Below are 21867 nucleotides of genomic sequence, written 5' to 3'. Positions count from 1 at the left end.
TCTCTCTCTCTCTCTCTCTCTCTCTCTCTTTGTTTGTATGTACATATGTACCCATATGTGTGTGTGTGTATGTGTGTGTGTGTGTGTGTGTGTGTGTGTGTGTGTGTGTGTGTGTGTGTGTGTGTGTGTATGTATGTGTGTGTAAGGAATAGGTTGACCTTCTCTTTGACCTGCAGAGACTCCTTTGTCTTACTCCATCTTTTTTTCCTCTTCCTTTTTTAGCATCAAGTTGCTTTGTGCTATTTTATCTTACTTCATCCTCTTTCTTTGTAATATTTGCGACTTAAGTTGTTATATGACACCACCGCGCGCCCGTGTGTGTGTGTGTGTGTGTGTGTTTATATGGAACATCACGTACTCACCTTTTTCTTCTTTCTTAGCTTCTTTTCCTCCCCTGGAGCAGATAGTGTTGCATAGGAGCTGTAAAATATGTGCAGGTACTCAGAGATAAAAAACAGGAGAGTGCGGCTTGATGACAGAGTGCGTCGTGTTCTCATTGGCCGGGACATTATTGACAAGGGCTTGGGTGATGAGAGGGCGAGGGTGAGGTGGCAGAGTGTGGCAGGCTGCAGTGGAGGCACTCTCATTCCCGGCACTACATACACTGCACCACCATGTTTCCAGACAGTTAGGCGGAACATTCATGATTCGTATCCTCCTGGGCGTTCGTGTCCGTGCCAGTGTATCAGTGAAGGTGAGCATTCCTGTTTCCGCGAGATCTTGAGTGTCCACTTCACATTTACCCCCTCCGAAAGATGTTCGTATATTTGTGTCAAAAATTATGACAGCACAATACATTCTATCTAAAGTTGGCATTATCCTCCAAAGAAAACTTAAAATCTCTCTCTCTCTCTCTCTCTCTCTCTCTCTCTCTCTCTCTCTCTCTCTCTCTCTCTCTCTCTCTCTCTCTCTCTCTCTCTCTCTCTCTCTCTCTCTCTCTCTCTCTCTCTCTCTCTCTCTCTCTCTCTCTCTCTCTCATGAAGTAGTGGTTTTCCGACAATGCTTAGCTGTGAATGAAAAGTAACTGCAATCACCGCGATATACAACATTAACTACACTGAAATCACTATAAAAATCTTTACGAGCATCAGAAAGAAAGAAAAAAGGATTAAGTGTATGGATTTTCCCATGTCCAAAAAGCATTATGTTTAGAATGTGCCTGTAGAACAAAAAAAAATAATAATATTGGTTTTGTGGTTAAGGAGTAATATGTCAAATAGCAGTGAGAGAATTAATTATCATGTGACCTTGAATTACAATAGTTTGCTGTTGTTTTAAAATGGTGTAGTAGATTACAAAAACACTAAAATTCAACTCTGAATTCTTAAGTTTTCATAAGCACCCAATCCCCTGGCCAGCCTCTCAGGAGCTGCCGCAACCCACTGTGCTCGTCAAAAGCCGCCCTCTGTGCTATTCCCCCACAGAGGTGGATCCGGAACAGATCAATGGACGCTTCTGTATTGCTTCCCCCGGCCTTTACTTTTTTACCAACACGGATGCGAGCACGGATATGGATCAAGGATGTAAGAATGTCCATCCTGTCTGGAAAGAAGAATGATAAAGGAAAGTTGAAAGAAACCAATGGTTATCATAAGGTGGATTACGAAAAAAAAAGAAAGAAAAAAGATGAAGAGCCCATGTCCACCGTCCTAGTCAGTGCACAGGGTTTGTTAGCGACAATGTAAGTGGACGAAACAAGTCGATGGAGCGTGGCATGGGAACTCAAATAACTTTGGAAAATGAAATGAAGCCAAAAAGATATCAAGCTAGAGAAGTGAAGCTACATTTCTCTGACCTAATGGGAACAGATGAACATGAGGGACTGAAATGTAGTTGAGATGGCGTGCCGTGCTATAGTTATCTACACTGCCCAGGATCACAATGAGATATAGATATGCATATAATAATATAGATGATAATTATATTGATTGGTAAAAAGATGTTACGTCAGGACATTTCCTGAGAGAACGGCGAACAGATGGAGAGAAATACGTACAGGTGAGAGAAGTCGCCGTCCTGGAGTCGTCAACAGAGCACTACATACGATCACAATATTATGTAGATAGACATCGGCAGATAAAGAGACGTGTCGATAGATTGGTAAATAAACGCCTAACAGGTGCCGTGAGCGTTGCGGCACCGCCAACACATGCCCACCTGGCCACAGCGTTAATCAGCAAAATATTTGATAATTAATTTCCGGTGGGGCTGTGGAAGAGAGCAGGCCGTGCCCTTCATATTCTAAATTAATATTCACCCCCACGAGCTCTCCATCAAATTAAATAATGACAGGCCTGGCTGGTGTCCGTGGCAGGGACGGTGATGGTGGCGGGAGGTGATGGTGATGGTGGCGGTGAATGGTGATGGCGGCGACTCTGCCCTGAGGACTGTGCTGATAAAAGCGGGTGGTTTTGGGAGACAGGCCAGTCCAGCAAGCTGATGGCAGAAGGACTGATGGAGCAAATAATGGGAATTTTTATTTATGGTCACCTGGCTCCCTCGCGTCGTTCCGGAGGCGGCTGAATGCTCGCAGAGTTTGCCGTGACTGAAACCATTACTTGGGGTGTAGTTTATTGAAAAAATAAATGAATAAATGCAGATAGGGAGTTAGCAAGCAAAATCAGCTGGAAAAGACTTATTTCTTACAAACCTGAGAACTGAACTACTGACTTACATACGGAAAGACTCTTCTCAGAAACTATCTCATCCGTCAGTTACATTTTATTTTGGCTTCAGACGGGATGAACACAAAGCAAGAACAAACAGTAGCAAACATGTTGGCCTTTTAAAAAGTTGTTTGCAATAAGCTGCATTATTTAATTTATAGTAAGAGATGTATGATACATGTGTGATACATGGTGGTCTAGATGATATTCCCTCAAATGCAGAGTTCCATGTGCAATACAAGCTAAGTGACACGGAAGGCACGTGTGGGGAGTGAGGAGTGGGTTAAAGCAGGGCTGTGACTTGGAGAGTTTTGTATATCCCACCATGATTGTGTGAATTTAGTTCCGGAGATATTTATGCAGGTAGAATATTTTTATTTCTGAAGCGTCACACATCCCCTGGAGCAGTGTCTTCGGGATGTAAACGCGGCGGAACGCGAGCACAATAACCAAGACTCTTGAAACACTTCTGCAAGAAAGTCTGAAGCATTCATAGAAAAAGCTGCTCGGCGCGTGTCCTGTGCAGGCAGACAAGTCGCATCATCTTCGGCACTTTTGATGTTCCTTTGCAGCAGCTGGCTCGGGGATGCATTTTGGTAAGCTGCCAGAAAATGCACGCACACTTAACAAGACAAACTGAGCCTAAGTGTGCTTAGAACCTGTTGCGCTTTGGTAGGAGGTGGTTCTCGCCAGACCGTACCAGAAGAGACATTCATATATTCATACCTGGCGTGTGTATCGCCTCCGCCTCCTCGCGTGCAAACAGCCTCGGAGTTGAGATGTATTCAGTAAGACGCGGCAAGCTTCTTCAAACGGCACCACTCACATGTTGCCGCCTCTGTTTCCAGGACGAAAATTTTAAATATTTTTCCCGGAATTCGTGATTTGATGTTTTAAGATGCAAAGGCAAAATGTAAGGAGGGGGGGAGGGGAGAGGCGGGAGGGGATGTGTGTCTGACGGAGGAGAGGACTGGGAGTGGACAGGAAAGGAAGATGCAAGGACACACTTGCAGTGAGAATTTGTTCAAGTTTTCTCAGGTTTTGCTTACAGTTGCAATTGTGTTTAGTTGTTGCTCTTGTTGTTTTTGTTGTTGTTGTTGTCGTTGTTGTTACTATTGTTATTGGTGATGTTGTTGTTGTAATGTTTCTGGCTAAAATAAGGTTTCTTTTTTTTATCTTCTTTCTTTTGTTGACGACAACGGTGTTTGTTGTTACTGCTCTTGTTTTTGGTGGTGGTGGTGGTGTTTGTAGTGGTGTTGGTGGTAATGGTGGTGGCTGCTGCTGTTTCTTGTTACTATTGAAATTCAGGTCTTGTCTACCTTTATATAATTTTGTAGGTATATGTGTTCGAATCTCTCTCTCTCTCTCTCTCTCTCTCTCTCTCTCTCTCTCTCTCTCTCTCTCTCTCTCTCTCTCTCTCTCTCTCTCTCTCTCTCTCTCTCTCATCGTAAAAAAATAAAACATCACTATTGCGTAACTATTCATAGAAGATCTGGATTCTTTAGTATCCAATACTTGTATTGAAAGAGTTTATTTTCTTTTCTTAAAAATCGCATCTGGCCAAAGGGGATTTTCTTCAATAAAAGTCATAATATTTTTTATTCGCTACCTGGAGAGCCACCACAATGTACTATATCAAACAATATGGGCTCTGTGATGTGGATTGTTCATTGTTTAAGAATAGTCTACCGCCTCTCACTGATGGTGTCCTTTCACTCTGTCATAAAAGCTTAGATGTTCAAATGTTTAAGTTAAAAATAGATATATATGTATACCACTAAAACTTATGATAAAATAGGTCCATTAAGATTTTAAGTCGATTACACCATGCAAGTTATAATACGCTTATTGCATATACTCATAAAATGCGCACAACACACACGCACACACACACACACACACACACACACACACACACACATACGACAGTTTGTTCACCGCGTTTGCAGTGTTCAGGTATAATTTGATTGCTAGTAGTTCCTCTGAGCAATTAAAGGCAATATAACTGTCTTTAGTACCCAGGCAATTAGGAAAACTTTTAAAACAGTTTTTATGTACATATGTTTACAATTTACAAATATCATTTAGACACTAAGCCGGTGTAATACTACGATTCTCAATAAGAAAATTTATTCTTAATCTCTCTCATTGTCACTTTCAATGTCACTGTCACCACAATTAAGTCACTTTTATGCAGTGTCACATTCACTTTTCCGTGTTCCATGCACGCAATGAACAGCAATTGTGGTAGGAGTGCTCTGGTTATAGTCTTTGTGCGACTGTTTCTGGTATGGCTCGCACAAGCACACAGCACAGACCCTCTAAGCTGGCCAGGTCCTTCCTCTCTGCCTGCGGGGGTCCTTGAGTGCGGTGCCTGTCATGCCACGTGACAGGGCGTGACAACGTAGGTAGTGGACTTCACAGGATCTGTTTCCAGTATGGGCCTTCTGCCTAACCATCATCTACTCATGTAACATATATTTATAATTATTAATGATTATTTGATGACTGCAGATGATACATATTCCTATTTCAATATGTTGTGAGTTAACTAGAAGGGGAAACCGTAATTAGACACCACTCCCAGCACGCAACACAATAGGAAATTTCCACTTTTGCTTCTAGAATGATCTGACGTACGGTTACAATATTTCCATGCCTCTATGCGCTAACAAATCTTCCTTCATTGTACATGCGCTTATAGTGACCATCTTTGTTATCTACACGTGTTTTACTTTAAAGTTCAGGAACAAGATGCGGGAGGTCATCGCAAAGCAAAACTGAAGGCGCCTCTCTCTCGATGTGCCCTCTCAGGTTTACCTCCAGCCACACAGCTTACGCGTGACGCCAGCCAAAGTACTGATTTAGAGAAAAAACGCATTTTTATCATAAGGACAGTTGATGTTTTCTTTTTCGTTTATTCATTTATCCATCAATTGCTTTTTTTTTTTTTTTATCAACAAATTTGTCTAAACGAATTCGTCTTTCTGTTTCAGACTCCAGCGTACCTTTCCGGCAGATCGTCAAAGGTTAGTGTCCATTTGTTCTCTTTGGTCTTCAAGTAAGTAGCTGAATTTACTGTAAGTGTTACTACAGCAAGCATACGATAAAAAAAAATAATGCACTAACAGTAATCCACTCAGTAGCGTTTAGGATGGAACTCCTCGCTGATTTCTTTATTCTAATCGGCTGCAAGAGCAAGTCGTATAGCTTTTAGTATGGAACTGGAAGGACGAAAACATCATCCATATACAGCTGAAGTGTTCTGCTGCGTCACTTGTGCACCACCATGATGCACAGAACCCGTGTTTGTGGGAGCAGAGCAGAGAACTGTGCCTGCCTCGCTTCAATAGGAGCATTTGATCATACACTTTCTTTTCTTCCTGTTTTTTTTTAGAGTGAAAGTAGCTTATGACCGGCATTGATGTACGAATACACACAACGATTCTTCTTTTATTGTATTGTTGTAAAGGAGAGTGTATCCTTTACTGGTTGTTTACTGGTTGTTTTTGTAGTTGTTATTATTGTATTAGATTTTCCTCCACTTTTTCCTTTTCTTTTTTTTCCTCCTGGCTTGTGTGTATGTTGAGGTTAGGTGTATGTGGATGTTAAGTAGGTTTATTTTACATTCATATTTGGAGGATGTAGATATGCAGGATGTAGATATATGTATAAGAGAGATTGTATATATTTTCTTAATTATCTATGTAGTATTGCTATTGCTCTAATTGTAACCTTTCTTTTAAAGTAATACACTCACCGATTTCACTATAACACTGAGATGGGGGACGAGCGTATTGTAAGGAAGGCTGCGTTCTTTTGAAGGGAGGGGAACGTCCAAACAATGTACTGGCAGTGGCTCTGTGTGGGAATATTTGTGTGATGCTTTCAAGTCGACTTATGCATTGTAACCTTTTAACCAACACTTGTATATAAAACCAGAATTTAATGCATTGAAATTAAAGTTCTTTGTTTTTTTCCATTTTTAGGAGACAAAATAGGATACCACACAAACTAGACTTTCTTTCCCTTATAAAGTGAAACACTGTATACTGAAATGTAGTTACAGAAAAAATAAGATCCAGTGCACTATAGTGAAGAGAAGCTATGTAAGGAAAGAGAGAGAAAAAAAGTTTAGTTGTTATCAGTGTTCATTCAGTCTGTATTATAATAAAACTAGATGCATCTTGTATACAGTGTCCGGCAGAAACTGTTATTAATCTCTCTGTACTAAGGTGTTGGTGGTTAGAGGGAGGACGACAGGTAAGGAGCCGGGGAGTAGAAAGGGAGTAAAGGAAGTAATGAAGGTGACACTGCTTACAAAACAAACATTCTCATCATGGAGGCAGAGGGTGGATCTCAGAGCCTTCCATTTACTCTTTTATTTGAAAATTGTTGTTGGAATTCAGGAGAGAGGAGTAAAGATATTAAAGTGCTGTGATGGAATTATTTGCCCAGAGGCATGACACAGTGAAATTTATTTTAGTCGCGTGCCGCACATACACACGAGTATATAGGGTGCGAAAGAGAGGAGCGGAGTGGGAAGGATGACTGGGAAAGAAAATAATGTTGTAGGAATTATTATTGTAGTTGTTGTTTTGTTAGTCTGTTTTATTGTTTCATTATTTATTCATTTACTTATTTATTTGTATATCCATTTATTTATATATTTGTCTATTTAAGCGCTTATTTTTTTTTTTTTCATTTATGGTCATTCATACATCAATTTATTCGTACACTCATTTGCCTGATTATATACTTATTTATTGTTTTATTTTACTGATTTCCACTTATTCATTCATGTATTCCTTATTTTTTTCCTTTTCTTTCTTCATGCATACACAGTGAAAGCACAATACGATTTGTGTAGTCTTGAACTCATAATTCATAAGATCTATCCAAATTTGTATCTTCTAAATCTGAACGCAAAAAAAACGACGCAAAATCATCTAGCTTTGTTTTGACGTTTCGTTGAACAAATATCCTCTCAAAAGCCGCTGCTTCCTGTCATTCAGAAGCTGGTCAACTCACCGTTCTGATACATAGATGCTTCATTCCGTTCCTTTCGTCGCCTCTCCTTCAAACCTTGCTACCTTATTTTGACGTTACATATTGAAAACAGACCACCAAATTAATAACTTATATATCTATGCATGAAGTTGCATTTCGTCACTTGCTCACAGTTCTCTTGTCTGCCATCCGTAAGTCACTTATTTAAAGAGGGAGGTGAATCTTCCAATCTCCTGTGAGGATAAAGAGCCAACTATTCCACAGGATCTAGAATAAAGCGAAATTCCAGCACCGCTATAAATCGTTCATCCTTTCTACTCGTTATGCACCCAACTCCCATAACGCACTTCCCCTACTACAGCCTGGTACTCCCACTAAAACTACCACTCTTACTTCGTTACTTGCAGGCTAGGAATAAACCACCACACACACACACACACACACACACACACACACACAAGGAGCGAAGGAGAGAAGGGCAAGCACCTTAACCCTCCAGTACTGTACAGCCATGAAAGAAAAGTAGTCCAGAACGAGACATGCCAACTCCAGTAACAGTGTACCTGTCGTCGAGGATGCGAGCGGCTTGTGAGGTTTTTCTTTTTTCCTTACTTTTTCTCTCTTTTTTTCTAGGGATGATGGGGGAAGGGAGGGACGCTGAGAGGGAAGTTGTTCTATGGCACAAAGCACTGCCTCCACTCATGCCTCTCTCCATCCGCGTTTTTCACGACCAGTTCACAAAGACATTTTATCAGAATCGGTAACAGTTTCGAAAGGGAAGATGATTTTACTTCAGAGATTACCTCAAATTCGGCTCAAAAAAGAATTGAAGTCGTACGAAGATACAAAGCAGGAAAAAGGAATAAATACGTTTGGGCTTTCCAGAGTTCCCTTGAATAATAGTAGCTCGTATATTGAGGAGAAATGCAAGCATCATCGTCTCTTAACCTTCTATAAATGTGTCATTTTTTTTATACATCAGCTATCGTGAGCAGTTTTGTGAGATTTGATATTCCATTGCTACAAATTACACTCACAACCGGAAACATTTATTGAAATCGCGAGATCTTTGAGTATTAGATTTCTCTCTTGTGTTTGTGCTTTGAATTACGCACACTCGTCATGAACACACACACACACACACACACACACACACACACACACACACACTGATCAGAAACACACACGATAAACTTTAAATTTAATTGGAAGTACTGTAGTTTCGTCTGTATGTTTGCGTGAAGAGAATACAGACTGTGTAAAATGCCCCTCGACTCACGACTGACTACCCAGCGCGAGAGGTCACCCAACAATTTATCTTGCATACGGGAGATTGACTCGCATCAATCCGCGTCCCTCACCTAAGGGGAATGCGACATTTCAATGAGATTGTAGTAGTAGTAGTAGTAGTAGTAGTAGTAGTAGTAGTAATAGTAGCAGTAGTAGTAGCGTAAATACATAATTGAAAACATATAGTACACAATAACTTTTTCTGATATATTATCATACTGTTTCATATCATCTTATTTGTTTACTTAAATCATAAACAATTAAAAATTCCAATTCATGCCCATTATTTTATCAACTAATAGGATACGGTTATATAATTATATATATATATATATATATATATATATATATATATATATATATATATATATATATATATATATATATATATATATATATATATATATATATATATATATATATATATATATATATATATATATATATTATTAGTTCAGTTGTCCAGCTTAAGAATATAGCAGTGTGCACGGTTAATGAAAGGAACAGCTTTAGACACGGAGGCAGAGCTTCCTTTATGCTGGTACAGCAGCTGTTTTGTATGAACCATTTAATTGCGTCGGCTTCTTCTTCAGCTTGAGGAAATGTACATATATTGAGCAATTTAAGAGCATCACTTATGAAAGCCACAGTTGACTGAAAAGAAAGTGACTGGATAGTCCAAACATTTCACAGTCTGTGGTTATATTTTTGTTTAATCATTCAAACGTCTTGCCCTGACTCCATGAAGGAACCGCGTGAACGCACTCACCAAATAAAAGTTCATCCACCCATCCACCCATTCACCCACCCGTCCACTAATGGTGCCCTGAAAGTTGTCGCTCCCTAGGTGACGAACTACGTGACGAAGACCACGTAGGCCAGGGCCACCACAACATTGAGGCAGGGCAGCGACCGCGCCCTTGTGCTTTAAGTATCTTTCGTCTCAGTACCAAGCGACTAAACCGCTGCGCCTTCGGTCAGCCTGTGCGCTGCTGCGCCTGTGCCTTCGGTGTTACTTAGTGTTTAATTCTTGTGGCCTGCTTTGCCCTTTTAAAACATTAATCACAATTTATTAGGAATACTACGCTTGGGTCTTCCCTCTCAGCTGACTCCTCTCTCACTTGTCGCGCTCTGGAATCCGGAAATCCTGCTCAATCCTCGGTAATCCTTATCCTCCAAGGATTAGACCTAAGCGTAGTGCAGGATCCATGACAGGGAATGTGTGTGTCCTTCATTTGGACGAGAATTCTTCACTGCCTCTCCTTTCGGTAACTTCTAGTCGCATTTGAACATGGCGTTACGGCTTCTGTCAAGAGACAGCCTCAATGTTGAATCAATAACACTACAAAATTTCTCCAGACATCATAACTGCACAACATTCTCTACCGCTTTTCTTATAGCTTTCGTTCAATCCCGGCAGCACAGTCCGCCTTCTCACATGCTGCCTTAATGAAAGGACAAGAAAAGCGACAAAGAAATGTAATAAAGTATTTTGGGGGGAAATGGATTTGTTTTCATTCTATCATCGATCCCATTGATGACTTACTCTGCTTTTAGGCTCCAAAGGTTTCATAAATTTGTCTCCTTGAACTCCTGAATGTCAAAGAGCCTTTCTTGGCAGATATATTTGTGTTGTGGCTGATTTGAAGTATACCAAATCTCTCATTACTGGTTAGAGAAAATTCTGCTTCTATCGCTTACCCTTATTACAAACTAACACTATGAAACTGGACCGTATCCGCCAGTATAGTGATGACAACTCTCCTACGGTATTTGAAAAACGACCTTACAGGAACCACAACACTCCTATATAGTTCTGGGGTGATTACATACTCAATATGCTTTCAACGACTCAAGAGTTTCCATCAGCTAAGAAAGCACAAATTTCTGAGTATCCTTGTTTCCGTAGTAATACTTAAACGACCTTTCCCCTGATACTAAATATTTTGTATACTGTTCACAGATAATCTGTAGAATTTGTATCACAACTCTTAATTTGATCAGTCAATTTCTGTAATGTTAAGTATGTTATGCATTCCTCATTTCTTCACTCGCCAAAGTACAATGTCGCCTTTCCCTACACGTTGAATACTTGATATTTCTACCACCAGGTTTTATTTGTCTAATGAAGTCCACTCCCTCCGTTTGTTTTACCGCTTCTTGCTCCACTGTCTTGTCACTTGTTTACATATCCCTTACGTTCTTTACCTTGCGTTCCATCCATCCTCTGTGTGCGAAGACAAATGTTTGATCAAGTTAATATAGCGAGTCTGTCCTGTGATGATGACTATAATAATAATAGAAATGAAAATATAAAAAAAGTAAAACGCTAAAAGAATGGTGACGACTACTTTCATGTTCCGTGACACAGGTGTGTAAGTCTGTACAGTGTTGGTGGTGACTGAGTTAGAATATGGTGACACAGCGTTAGGCTTGCACATGTCCTGTGATATTGATGATTGAGATTCAGTATTATATCAACACATGGAAAATAACATAAAACATATGGAGAACACAGTATACTGGAACAACATACTAAGTTGAGACACACAAGGCACTTAGGAAAAATCTTCTAAGTATTACTTACGACCAAGACGAGACAGAGAACGACTGGGAGCTTCATTTTGCTGTCGAGTGTGAGCACCTTTCTGAAACTTGTAACACTCCACTCTTGGAGTCTAGTTAAGGTCTTACTTCGCCTTATATTCTAATTGTGACGACGGCAACGTCGACCTACTTACATTGTTACCTACTACTACATAAGGAGTTATCCTTTAAGGTTTAAAATCCAACTAGTTAGTACACTCATCTCTTCCTTCACCCCACACGATCACCAGGATGCTTATACTTCACTGTAGGTTCGTTAGAAACATGTCTCGGTGGGAGTCCATGGTTAACCACCTTTACACACGAACATCTTTAGTTTTTCAATGTCCTTCTAGCTCGTGCATTACTGAGGCTAATAGTGAGTCACTGTTTTGTGAGGTCAACGACTTGCGTAGGCTGTAAGGTAACTTGATCACAAGATTGATTACGACTAGGCCAGGTCCATTAACTACACGGCCTTAGTCACCTTTACCCAGCGCTCGGTGTGCCTCGGCATCAGGGCAGGCACTGTCCTGCTCGTGACCAGGGGTGACGCGGCCTCACGAGGGGTCACGTCGGTGGTCTCGGGGGCAATGCTATAGGCCTGGGTGTCTTGGCTACGACACACCCGACACACCCTTGGCTACGACATCAAGTTAATATTCTCAACTCATAATTGGATATGTTCTTGTGTACTGATCTTTAAAAGTAGATCGACTAATTCCAGCATTCACGGACCAGATCTTCAGGCTGTACAGTTTCGGAAGGTGGATGGTGCTGAACTTGTAAATGAAGTGGCTATGAGGAAACCTAATCGTATCTAGGAGAACATGAAAGAAAGGCCTGATGATTTTACTATTTCTTCATAACGCGCCACATAACAATACCAAAATAAGAAAATGAAACACACAAAATGGTTCATGCGCAGATCGGTCATGCCTTTTGTTTCTCTATTTTTTCTAATATTTTTTTCCTCGGAATACCACCTTCTTCTTCTTCTTCTTCTTCTTCTTCTTCTTCTTCTTCTTCTTCTTCTTCTTCTTCTTCTTCTTCTTCTTCTTCTTCTTCTTCTTCTTCTTCTTCTTCTTCTTCTTCTTCTTCTTCTTCTTCTTCTTCTTCTTCTTCTTCTTCTTCTTCTTCTTCTTCTTCTTCTTCTTCTTCTTCTTCTTCTTCTTCTTCTTCTTCTTCTTCTTCTTCTTCTTCTTCTTCTTCTTCTTCTTCTTCTTCTTCTTCTTCTTCTTCTTCTTCTTCTTCTTCTTCTTCTTCTTCTTCTTCTTCTTCTTCTTCTTCTTCTTCTTCTTCTTCTTCTTCTTCTTCTTCTTCTTCTTCTTCTTCTTCTTCTTCTTCTTCTTCTTCTTCTTCTTCTTCTTCTTCTTCTTCTTCTTCTTCTTCTTCTTCTTCTTCTTCTTCTTCTTCTTCTTCTTCTTCTTCTTCTTCTTCTTCTTCTTCTTCTTCTTCTTCTTCTTCTTCTTCTTCTTCTTCTTCTTCTTCTTCTTCTTCTTCTTCTTCTTCTTCTTCTTCTTCTTCTTCTTCTTCTTCTTCTTCTTCTTCTTCTTCTTCTTCTTCTTCTTCTTCTTCTTCTTCTTCTTCTTCTTCTTCTTCTTCTTCTTCTTCTTCTTCTTCTTCTTCTTCTTCTTCTTCTTCTTCTTCTTCTTCTTCTTCTTCTTCTTCTTCTTCTTCTTCTTCTTCTTCTTCTTCTTCTTCTTCTTCTTCTTCTTCTTCTTCTTCTTCTTCTTCTTCTTCTTCTTCTTCTTCTTCTTCTTCTTCTTCTTCTTCTTCTTCTTCTTCTTCTTCTTCTTCTTCTTCTTCTTCTTCTTCTCCTTCTGCACCACGAAACAGATTCACACCAAGCAGCAGCGCACCCTCCAAGTGTTGTTACACATTCACACGCCAGGCAGCGCATCTCTGTGTCATTTGCGTCATAAAAGTTGAACAGCCATAAAAAATAAATGGTGTTTACCGTCACGTCCCTGTCCTTCCTGTTTACGGATTTCACGTGTATTCCATGAGGCTTCAGCTTATTAGTGGTTTTTATTCAACTCGTGATAAGGTTTTATATTTTCAAGGATTTTATTTCAGTACATAAACTGGGTACAATGGAAGTGATGTTTATATGTACTGCATCACCACCACCACCATCACCACCACCAGCATCACTATCATTATCACCACCATAACCACCACCACCACCACCACCACCATGATTCCACTGTAGGACAAAATAATGTCTCCCACTGTCTTCTCTCATCTCTATCGGTTGTTCTTGTACCATTCCCAGCTTAATATTCATGTAACATTTTTTCATCTATTATCTGTCCGGTGCATGACATGCCCATGTCCACTTTTCATGCGGGACTATTTTCAACTGGAAATGGAAAGATGTAGGTTTTAATATTTACAATGTTGAGGAAGAGACCTGAAAGCATTGAACGTCTAACTCGACGAAAGACATTCAGCAAGCATCAGAAAAGGCAGGAAAGAAAGACACTCCGAAAAGAGTAAAGAAATATATGATATATAAACATATTTATAGATAAAAAAAATAAATAAATAAAATAAAATAAATGAGGCAAGCAAAAAATCTTAACATGAATTCGTTAAAAAGACATTAGGAACGAAAAAAAAAATTAAAAAAAGTAAAAGTTGTTATTTCTAAGCAAACAGGTAATTCCCTGAAAGACAGAAATGTCGCAATGATTTTGCGCGTGTCTGGAATTGTAAAAATGGCTGAAGGATTTTCATATATTTTTCAATGATGAGTATATCATTAAAAATAAAGCATTCTTACAAATAACAAGATAAGAGTGAGTTTGTGCACTCTAGAAAACCAGAAAAGTCCCAGGAAAGAATTATTTGCTTTTGGATGTGTCGGAAGACGAGTGAATTAATGTGCATAGGAAATAAGCTCATTTATTATTGCAATGTTTAGTTCAACAGAAGAGGAAAGGTTCCCTGCACGGTGGTGAAATGCAACGCTGGTGGATGAGAAGCAAGGCCGAGCAGACCAATCATCACATTGATCGCTATCAAACAAATGTCTCGTCTCCTGAAATTTCGTATAAATCATATAATGTGAATCTGAGTATGAAACATTTACACGTGTTGCGTGCTACATAATTGTTTAGTTACAGGGAGGCGATTGCTCAAACAAAATCACTGACTCTTTATTAATTTTATATATATATATATATATATATATATATATATATATATATATATATATATATATATATATATATATATATATATATATATATATATATATATATATATATATATATATATGTGTGTGTGTGTGTGTGTGTGTGTGTGTGTGTGCATATAAAGACAAATGGGCAAATATCTTAAACGTTAACACAGTTTACTTTTTCTCCATGAAGGAATCGTTTGAACCTCGTAAGAGTGAAGACTCGACCTGCACTTGACCAGTATCAGATATGCGTCTTGGTTTCTTTTCCGGATTTCTCATTTAGGCAAAAATTAACAGCAAGAAGAGACAGGACTTAGAATGGTTTACATAACAATATCCACGTACATATTTTTTTATTGAATTCAAAATCAGAAAATAAATAATGATAATGTTAAATCATTTTCCTTTCTAGTAAAAGACCTTTAAAAAGTTAAGAAGTGTAAAAGTAACTAGCATCTCACAAGTCTCCTTAGTCCAAATGCACATTTCTTATCAATATGACAGACAAAAGCATGACTAAGAAATGAGTGAAGAAATTTTTCACAGCATGAATCCTTTTAAAAGCTTAACTAGGAAAGTACAGCAATAAACATGAATAAAGAACACCTACACCAACTCAGACTTGCAATGACATCACCTTAATCCCAGAATCCATAGTCACAAGAAATTATCCTTGATGTCTTAAAGTGATTGTTTAAGTAATAATCATCATTTTTGTGGTAAAATCTGGAATTTGGTGTCTGTTTCTGTATTTCCATCTTCCTATGACTTGAATTCTTTCAAGAGGGAGGTTTCAAGACACTTATCCTGTATTATTTTACTAACCCTTTCGACTCTGTACGAGGACCGGCACCTCAGCGGGCCTTTTTTTTTTTTCCTGTTGCAATTTTTGTTGCCCTTGGCCGGTGCCCCTCCTATATAAAAATAAATAAATAAATAAATAAAATTGATGTGTTAGATAGAAACAGAACTGTCGTGATGTACATGTTGCTTGAAGCAGACAATAAACGGAGTAAAAATACCGCCTAACTGGATCACAGAAGACTGTGCTTGGTGAAAAAAAAAGTTATCAGACAAGAGATGGAGACAAGAGATTAAAAGGTTTGCAGGGATTGCGTGGCAGAGATTGACACAGTGCCTTCGTTCACAAAAGTGTGCGTTTCCGTGTGTGTGTGTGTGTGTGTGTGTTTGTCTTTCAGGATTTTGTCAGTGTCTCTCTTTCTTCTATCTTTTCACATGCTACCAATGTTTGTTTGTTTGTTTGTTTGTTTGTTTGTTTGTTTTTCCAGTAAGGAAATAGTACACTTAAAAACTCCCTAACAAATGGGACTATTATTTCGCATTTATTTTCTAATCTAGTGAGAGGTCCTGATCTTTTTGTATCTTTACTGCCAAATGAGCCTTTGATATAAGAATATAACGCTTGCATAAACATCCAAGTATTTTCTTGCCCTGGAGGAAAATTTCTGTATCACTGCAATTTAAACTTTCTGTGGAGGAAGTTCATTAGTTTTGAGTTTTATTTTGCATGGCCCACTATTCCGTATTCAGGCGCACTGTGCTGCTCTGAACCCGCTAACCTAACGGCGTAGCAATCCACTTTACATTATTTTGGTGAAGCTTGTAAAATTCAGAACCTTTCAAATAATATAAAAAGTAATTAAGTTATCGCCAGTATTTGAAGTGATTTTTATTCAGAAAGTAAAGTAGCGTGTGTTTTATTCTTTCTTTTAAGTGAGACAGTAGAGTTGAGCAGTACACCAAACCACACACGCAGATTTGATTAAATGGACACGCGTCAACACAAGCCAGCGATGAGGAAGATGAAACAGTTTCGTGAAGGTGTACGAGACGCTATGGAACAAGTACAACACCAAGTACTCTCTCGTAGTAAGGTAATTCATACTAACAGAAGCGTGTGGGAGTAGCAGCATATGGGAGTACTATAATATATACAAAGAAAGATTAAGGTGATTTGCTCCTGGAATTCCCACAAAGGAGTAGAGTGTTCTAAAGCTACAGTGATGTCTACAGTCTGCCGCATCAAGGAGACAGAGAATGAAAAGTGTTATTTTGTATCTCTTCTTGACACAATATTCATTCTATATCTTTGTGAAGACACTGCACGTCACACACAGAAAAGAGGGAGAGAGAGAGAGAGAGAGAGACGGTTGGGGAGACAGGTAGATTGCGTCATTCAGTATATCTTCTTCTTCTTCTTCCCAGCTTTTCCCTATTCGGGGTCGCCGTTGTGAATGAGCCTTCTCCACGTCATTCAGTATATCTATTCTTTAATTCACACTTCATCTTTCGTTTTATTTTTTGTTATTGTAATAATCGATATATATATATTTTTCTGTTTAACTGTCTACATGACATCTGGTTTCCCTTAATTTGCATCGCCCCCCTCTCTCTCTCTCTCTCTCTCTCTCTCTCTCTCTCTCTCTCTCTCTCTCTCTCTCTCTCTCTCTCTCTCTCTCTCTCTCTCTCTCTCTCTCTCTCTCTCTCTCACACACACACACACACACACACACACACACACACACACACACACACACACAGTTGAAGCTACCAGTACTCGCACGGCTGCACGTGATTGGTCCATTGGTGAGGCGGAGGAGGAACCCGTGAGGGACCAGACAACTATTTCACCCTCACTATTTATCGTGTGGACGTGATTGCAGCTACTGTGAAAATAATCACGCCATGAACTCCATGAAAACCTGCCCGGCTTCCAAGACTGTGTGTCAGGGCAGAGGCGGAGCAGCTCCTCGGTGCCTGAGGAGATGAAGCAAAAAGACACCAGAAGCTGGGGCAGTGCAGTGCGATATGTCTGATGAGAAAGTGAGCGACGAGCAGCAACACTTGAAAGCTCCAAGGAGGCCGCAGTGAATCACAGGCGATTGTGTCTTCAGACAAATTTTCTCTAATGAAATTTATCATCGTGGGCATTGTGCTGACGGCTGTGCTGATCGGCACCTCGCCGTATGAGACGCCGCTATGTATGGGAGCTTTCAGTGACAATTGCGGACCAAGAGGGACGAGAGAAACACGGATGTACTAAAGGTTCATTTTCCTGCCGATGACTTGAAGTTGAAGGAAACTGAAGAAGACTGTAGGGAATTTAAAGAGGATGAAGGAGATGACAAGGAACTTCGTACTATTCAGAAAGAATAGCGTGGAAGTCCTGATCATACGGCAACACGAGAAACAGAAACAGTGAAAACCTCAGCCACCCAGACGAAATACAGAACAATAATAGGACGAATAAAGAAAGCAAGGAAATCACGGAAGAAAAAGAGGAAAAAAACAACGCATTGAGATGCAAATGGATACCTTCACTCTACGTAAGTGTAAATACGTTCAAGACTGAATAAAAGAGTGAAACTGAGACCAAAAATACCGAATGAAAGGAAATCTGAGAGAGACAGAAAGGCTCAAGAAGACAATGAAAAGATAGTGATGAAAGGAAAAGATCACGATCACAATGCAGGATTGAATTCTCATGCCGGACAAAACAACAGAGCGTCAGGCGCTGAAACTGTTGATAGTGAGGTGAAGGTAGCATGGTGACGAGCTGCTGGCTGCCCAGGAGTCTGTTGCTGCCTGGCCAGTGCTTGCCTCCAAAGCTCAATGTGTGGGAGGACAGTCAGCGGTCTTCTTAGTATTCTCTTAACACCCGCAACGAAGGAACGCCGCAGGGGCTGCATCAAGAGGTGGAAGACCTCCACGAGTGGGTGTGTGGTAGTGAGGGTGAGCACATCAGGCCCATGAGGCCCGTGGAGGCCATGAGGCGTGTGGTGAGGTTTGTCATTCTATCTTTCTATGGCTATTGTTTTATTTCTAAAAATGCTTGACATTCTTCTTTTTGAAGTGCTTCACTCACTCATTTTAAAAGTAGACAAAGAGCATTGGCCCCGACACACTCAGGGCAGTCCAGATGACTAGAGAGACAGAGAGTTTATAGCACTTTCAGAGGGTTGGTTCTTGTAAGTATAAATTATTATGGAATTAATGATGAAGATGATGATAATGGTGGTGGTGATGATGGTGGTGAAGGTGCTGGGGGCCATCAGCCTCGGTGATCCAGTTCTTTCCTCATCTTCTCATCTAGTCAGCAGCCAAGCGCCGCGCGGCCACTCGCTGTCCCTCGCCACCTTGCACCTCAGCGTTGGTGTTGATTTGACAACGAGCGCCACTGCAGCAGTGTCCTGGAGTACTGTGCTCCATACACGAATAGTTACAGCCACAACGGATGGACTCTCTCTCTCTCTCTCTCTCTCTCTCTCTCTCTCTCTCTCTCTCTCTCTCTCTCTCTCTCTCTCTCTCTCTCTCTGAAATTTAACCATTGCTGTACTTGTCTTGCAGTGACAACTACTCTGAGCATAACAGCAGCCTGACCTCTGTGTGTACTAGGCAGCTGAAACTTTAGGCTCAAATTGAATCATTGTAATTGTCCAAGGGTTGGGCTGTATTTAGTGGGGAACAAAATTTCCCATCGGAAAAATTTATTTCTTCATCATACTTATGATTTTGATTGCAAATTACTAATTTTAGTATCACTGGAAATGTTCTTTAGGAATAACAAATGTAAATGATGTAGATCGCTGACTTTTAGATCATGTTGGAGGTCACACCAAAATTTCATATCTACAGTAGATTCCATAAAAGTTCCGAGAAGAATTCCAGTCACGGATTGATCAAAATGAATTTTTATCCAGACTGGAGTTCTCCAAGAAAGGTATTTACTGTAATGTTGAATGGCAAAGTTTCCATTGACTTAACACTGAAAATTATAAATTTCCGCCGTCATGCTGCAATTTTGATCGCGCGGCACTCATTTTGGCATCACTGGAAGACTCTTAGCAAAGGAGAGATCAATGATGTAGATTGTTGACTTTCTAGATCAGGTTAGAGGTCATGACTTGGTGTCACACTCAAATTATAGTTTTTGATGTATTATCTTAACTGGAATAGAATTTTGGCATCAGCGACAACTGTTTTTGTTATGTTGTATGTGATTTAAAACATGGAATACAAACAAAAGCAGGCACGACCCAGCGCGTGGCGCCGCAAAGCCCATGTTCCCACCACTGCCAACCGTCGCCCGTGTCGATGTACATACCACTTTACATTGCTATTACAGATAAACCACTGTCACCACCACTACCAATCCCACCATTGCCACCACCGCAACACAATATCATGTCGACAACCACAGACACCAAGAGAAAACAACAACTAGCCGCCACTACATGAGTACCGCTCTCCGTCGTCTGTTGCATGTTGCCAAGTTTTTGTTATTTAGTGGGCAGCGCAGCGCGGCACTCCCCTGACCCGCGCCACGAGACTCTCCCGCCGCCACACTACTGCCACCTCTGCCTCACCAACACAAAACATTTTCACTCAACTAACGACTCCTCCACTCCATCCACTTCCTCCTCGCACACACACACACACACACACACACACACACACACACACACACTTGGCACAACAAACTCATCCATCACCGTCCTTGTCGTTGTAATCACTGGCACCCTTAGAAAGAAAAATAAAATTAAAAAAAAAGACCGCTCGAGAGAGAAAAAAAAATGTAATATATGTTTTTTTTTTTTTTCCGGGACGAGAAAGGAACTTTGTGCATTTGAGTATATTTTATTATGAAGAGATGACTCCGTGATTTTATATATTCATTATCCTACAAAACTGTCGAGGCAGTAATTACCGTAACCACTGTGCGGCGGGACGGGGTAACGAAAACAAATAATCCGGAGCTTAAATAAAATCACGGCAAAAAATAGTGTTATCATATTCCAACACTCAAAATCACTGAATATTTTTGGAGGCTAATTCAGGCAGAGGCAGCGGGCGGTCCCCTTTAGTGGCAGGGGGGGGTGGAGAGGCGGCGAGGGGCAGGGGGAGGAAGTTGGGTTAAGGGAGGAAGTGGGGGGGAGGGGTCGTTACCTGTCTTAATGACCAATTATCCAGGCCGCCCCGTAATCATGGGACATTAGCGACGCGAAAAAAATACGTCGGAGGAGGGAGCCCTTTCTTCTCAATAGGGTGAACGCAATCCACACAATCGCTGGCGCCGACATCTTGATTACTACTGTCTGAAAACTTTCCAGCTTAACAGCGAAGCGAGGAACTCTGGTGGATGCTGCCGCCCGCTCCATACTTCTTGTCCTCCCTGCCTCTTCGTCACCAGCTCCTCTTCCTGCCCTACCTCCTCTTTCCCCTCCTCTTTCTCATCATTCCTCCTCCTCCTCCTCCTCCTCCTCGTCTCTCCATCTTCGTTCGTCCTCTCCGTCTCCATCTTCGTTCGTTCTCTCCGCTGTCTTCTCCTACCTACTACATTTCTTTTCGACACGTGACTCATTTTTTTTCCTTTCTTCCTTTTCTTCTTTTTTTCTTATTCCTCCTTTTTTTCTTCTTTTTTCTTCTCCTGACTGATTCTTTTCTCCTTCCCCGTTTCCTCTATCTTTTCCTCCTCCCTCCTCCTCCTCCTCCTCCTCCTCCTCCTCCTCGCAGCAAGCTATATTGAGCACAAAGTTTGGGTTCAAGACTGCCTCTGTGGCCAAAGCGAGGTGGTAGTGTATGTATGTGTGTGTGTGTATGTGTGTGTGTCGTCTCCACCACGGACCAGTGACGTTAGTGAAGGAACGTCATCAAAAATATCTAATAGCATCGTCTTCCTGCTGCCGGCTTTCTTCCTACTTGATTCACCGTCTAGTACCTGGCTGCTTCCCTGCTTGTGGACGGATGCTCTCTCTCTCTCTCCCTCTCTCTCTCTCTCTCCTCTCTCTCTCTCCTCTCTCTCTCTCTCTCTCTCTCTCTCTCTCCTCTCTCTCTCTCTCTCTCGCAGTGGCTTTCCCTGTGACCCTTCCAACTTCCTTTTCTACATAATCTTTCGTCTCCATAATTTTTCTCTTTGGCCGTTTTCTTTCTCTTTTCTTCAGTGTCTGCTTTCAGTTCCAAGTCTTTCTCTTTATTTTCTTTTGCCTTGCCTGCAGCTTCCTCCCATTCTTCTTGCTCCCTTGCCTCTCCTTCCTCTTCCTTGCTTCCTTTCTCCCTACGCTCTGTCCTGTACATTACCTTCCTGCTCTTTTCTCCGATTCTCTG

General features: G+C 40.7%; 1 protein-coding gene across 2 annotated transcripts in view; it reads left to right on the top strand.

The window, feature by feature from the left end:
• The window catches only part of LOC135110918 (protein TEX261-like), a 290884-nt gene that overhangs the window by 183652 nt on the left and 85365 nt on the right, over positions 1-21867 (top strand). For both annotated transcript variants that reach the window (XM_064023598.1, XM_064023597.1), the window contains exon 4: positions 5663-5695. The gene's annotated coding sequence lies outside the window, so the exon portion shown is untranslated. The remainder of the gene's footprint in view (positions 1-5662; positions 5696-21867) is intronic.

The sequence above is a fragment of the Scylla paramamosain genome, chromosome 21 (genome assembly GCF_035594125.1).
Source record: "Scylla paramamosain isolate STU-SP2022 chromosome 21, ASM3559412v1, whole genome shotgun sequence".
Lineage (NCBI taxonomy): Eukaryota > Metazoa > Arthropoda > Malacostraca > Decapoda > Portunidae > Scylla > Scylla paramamosain.
This window is presented reverse-complemented; position numbering and strand designations above follow the sequence as displayed.